The sequence below is a fragment of the Arachis ipaensis genome, chromosome B6 (genome assembly GCF_059453495.1).
Source record: "Arachis ipaensis isolate K30076 ecotype BB chromosome B6, ASM5945349v1, whole genome shotgun sequence".
Classification (NCBI taxonomy): Eukaryota; Viridiplantae; Streptophyta; class Magnoliopsida; order Fabales; family Fabaceae; genus Arachis; species Arachis ipaensis.
Genome location: NC_142441.1, coordinates 56441740 through 56446081, shown reverse-complemented (window position 1 = coordinate 56446081; position 4342 = coordinate 56441740). Strand labels below are relative to the sequence as shown.

At 31.9% G+C, this 4342-nt stretch overlaps 1 pseudogene; it reads left to right on the top strand.

Annotated features, from left to right (window-relative positions):
• The first annotated feature begins 553 nt into the window (after positions 1 to 553).
• LOC110263330 (uncharacterized) lies at positions 554 to 3225 on the top strand (annotated as a pseudogene).
• The last annotated feature ends 1117 nt before the right edge of the window (positions 3226 to 4342 follow it).

Sequence of the window (4342 nt, the reverse complement as noted above, 5' to 3'; positions counted from 1 at the left end):
TTTTATTAGGATACCAAAATTTATCAGTTCTTCTATTTAATTTGAAAAATATTAGTCTTTTAATAGATAATATATTTTGCAAGCTTATTTGTATTCTAATTTTACTATAAATTTTTTGTCACATTTTTAATTATATTAAATTTATAAAAAATAAATAAATATAATTAAGTTTTAAAAAAATACAATTTTTTTTAGTATTCAATTTATGCACTACTTTACGGTTAGAAGAAAAAGACTGAAGAGGCTAAAATTAATATTTTTATATGTTAAAAATCAATTTATTTGCTGGATCGAAACACTACATTATAAATTAGTTTTGATAATATCATTGTTAATATTCTTTGTTAAGTTTTGATTTTTTATCAATTTTTAATTAATTTTTCTTGTTCATAGTATAGATAGTTTTTTTAGAATTTTTTTATGTTCACTGATGTATATTTATCAAAATATAATATTATAATTTTGTAACATGAAATTAATTATACTCATAGTTGGTTATCTCATAAAAATATAATTTAATTAATCTAATTTTTAATATACTTTATATGTAGATATGGAAATTCCAGAACAACGAAAGTGGATGTACAATAGAAATTTGCCAAACCGAGGAGGATTACGACAGGAATTTATTAATGGTGTTCGACATTTTATTGATACAGTTAGAAAACAACCTCAATTTGTACTCGACGGTGATGTACTTAGATGTCCTTGCAACAAACATAAAAATAAGATTTTCTCAACTCCGGATGAGGTTTCACTAGATTTATATAAATATGGTTTCATGCCAAGATACTGGTGTTGGGATTCACATGGAGAGAGTCCTTTGCATTTGAATGTAGATCATGATAATCAAAAAGGTACATGTTCTTCTCCGCATGCTAATGTGCCAATAAGAAATTCGTATGAATCTATGGTGGTTGATGCTGCTGGATCAGAATTGATGAGTCAATTTGAAGAACACATGGAGAAGCCTCCGAATGCAGAAGCTAAAAAATTTTATGATTTATTACAGTCTGCTCAGCGCCCATTATTTGAGGGATGTATTGATCATTCAGAATTATCAATGGCAGTTAAAATGTTGAGTATAAAAGCTAAAGGGAATGTATCTCAACAAATCTTTGATGATTTCGTGAAAGCTATGAAAGAAGTGATGCCGAAGGAAAACTTACTTGTCTCCAATTTTTATGAAGCAAAGAAGCTAGTATCGAAACTTGGCATGGAAAGCAATAAAATTGATTGTTGCATTAATGGTTGTATGTTGTATTACAATGAGGATGATGTACCAAGAAAGGAATGTAAATTTTGTCATTCTCCAAGGTATAAGATAGGTAAAAAGGGTAAACAAGTGCCTTTGAAACGAATGCACTATTTACCGCTTATACCTCGTTTAAGAAGACTTTATGCTTCAATGAACACAGCACCTCACATGCGATGGCATTTTGATCACGAGTTTAAAGGAGTTATTGAGCATCCATCAGATTCAAAAGCATGGAAGTATTTTGATAGAAAATATCCACAATTTTCGCAAGAACCACGCAATGTCAGACTAGGATTATGTGCTGATGGATTCACCTCTTTTGGTCAATCTGGTAAACAATATTCATGTTGGCCAATAATTGTCACTCCTTATAACCTGCCTCCTTCTATGTGCATGAAAACTCCTTACATGTTTTTATCCATGATTATCCCTGGTCCTTGTAATCCCAAAACTAGGATTGATGTATACTTGCAGCCCTTGATTGATGAGCTAAAACTACTATGGGAAGATGGCGTTTTAACTTATGATATTCATTCCAAGTCAAATTTTGTAATGCGAGCTGCATTGTTGTGGACTATTAATGATTTTCCTACATATGAAATGTTATCTGGATAGATGACAGCAGGCAGGCTAGCATGCCCATACTGTATGAAACGAACAAACGCATTCCAATTAAAAAATGGGGGAAAGCCATCATGGTTTGATTGCCACAGACAATTCTTGCCAGATAATCACATGTTTAGAAGAAACAAGGATGCATTCTATAAGAATAGAATTGAAAGATCAGAACCTCCGCCAAGATTGACTGGAGAGCAAATATGGGATATAGTTTAGAATTATGATAAGTGATGTTGAGCAACTTGAGATAGAAGGATATGGAAGTATGCATAATTGGACCAAAAGAAGCATATTTTGGGATTTGCCTTATTGGCGTCATAATTTAATCCGTCATAACCTTGATGTAATGCATATTGAGAAGAATGTATTTGATAATATATTCAATACTGTCATGGACATTAAAGAGAAGACTAAAGATAATGCAAAGGCTAGAATGGATCTGTCATTATACTGCAAGCGAAAAAGTTTAGAACTACCAATACAAAGTGGAGGTAAAATTATAAAACCCAAAGCAAACTACACATTTACCCTCCAGCAAAAGAGGACAATATGTGAATGGGTGAAAGAGTTAAGGATGCCTGATGGATATGTTTCAAATTTAGGGAGATGTGTTGACATGAAAGAGGGCAAGTTATATGGAATGAAAAGTCATGATTGTCATATATTTATGGAACGTTTACTCCCAATCGCTTTTAGTTCATTGCCAGAGCAGATATGGAAGCCAATAACAGAGTTAAGTCAATTTTTTCGAGATTTATGCTCAACATCGTTACGAGAAGATGTTCTCAATAAGCTTGAAGAAAATATTCCAATTGTGCTATGCAAATTAGAACGTATTTTTTCTCCTGGATTTTTTGACTCAATGGAACATCTACCTATTCATTTGCCATTTGAAGCATTGCTCGGTGGTCCTGTGCAATATAGATGGATGTATCCTTTTGAGAGGTACCTTAGTCACACCTCTATATTTATTCTCAAATTTCTTTTTACTGTTTTATGAAGCCAATTATTTTTTATTTGATTTTTGTTATGAATTTTTTCATGATAGGTTTCTCCATCATCTTAAGAAAAAGGTCAAGAACAAAGCACATGTTGAAGGATCTATCGTTGAATCATACCTAATTGAGGAGATTTCTCACTTTTGTGAGTACTATTTTAACCAAACTAGCATCGACGCAAAGCAAAATGATAAAAGTGATGATTCAATTGAGCAAAATTTGTCTATTTTTAATTTGCCTGGTTATTTGGCTGGTGAATGCAAAACTCGTTATTTAGATGACAAAGAATTCAGTGCAGCCATGAATCATATACTAATAAACTGTGATGAAATTAAGTCATATATTGAGTGAGTATTTATCTTCCTATATATATTCTTACTATTAATAATATTTTCTGATATTAATAATTTTAATTTATTTGAAATTTATGTACTATAGGATCTTTGTGGACTTCATACTCCAAGATCATATTACTTTAAGTGATGAACAAGTTGATCAATTTATTGAAGCGGATTTTGCAGAATGGTTTAAAAATTATGTAAGTCAACATGATTTGATAATCTTATTGTACACACATTTTTTGGTAGATGACATATTATATTCTAACTTATTGGTTCTTATTTAATACAGGTTCTTATTTAATACAGGTTCATGATCCTTTAAATAATGTGACAGATTCGAATATTCATTCTTTGGCATGGGGTCCTTTGAGAATTGTTAAATGTTGGCCTATCTACAAAGTCAATGGCTTCAAGTTTCACACAAGATCTCACTCGAGTGGAAAGTCAACTTAGAATTATGGAATATGTGTCAAAGGCACAGGTTATGGTGAATATGAAAATGATTTCTATGGCCAGTTTGATGAAATTATTCAAGTTGAGTATACTGGGCTACCACTAAAAAGAGTTGTACTATTTAAATGTGAATGGTTTGATCCCACGATCGGCAAAGGAACAAAAGTAAACAAAGAGTATGGAATCATACAGATTCGAAAGAATCGACGATATGTTAAATATGATCCGTTTATCATTGCACATAAAGCAATTCAAGTATATTTTGCACCTCATCCAATGAGCAACACTAGAGAAAAAGCAGAATGGTGGTTTGTATTCAAGACTAAAGCAAGAGGTGAGATTGAGATTGAAACAACGGAGGATTTTGCATATCAAGAAGATGGCACAAATCAATCTAACAATCATATCTCAAATGATATTGACATTATTGTTGATTTACTGGATACCAATAGTACAAGATATGAAGAAGAAGAAGAAGAAGAAGAAGAAGAAGAAGAAGAAGAAGAAGAAGAAGATAATGATGATGATGATGATGATGATGATGATGATGATGATGATGATGATGATGATGAGCTACTTGGGGATGAGGATGAAGACATGGATGAGGATGAGAACGAAGACGAGGACGACGACGACGAGAACAATGAGAATGAAGATCAAAATGAATAGTATGA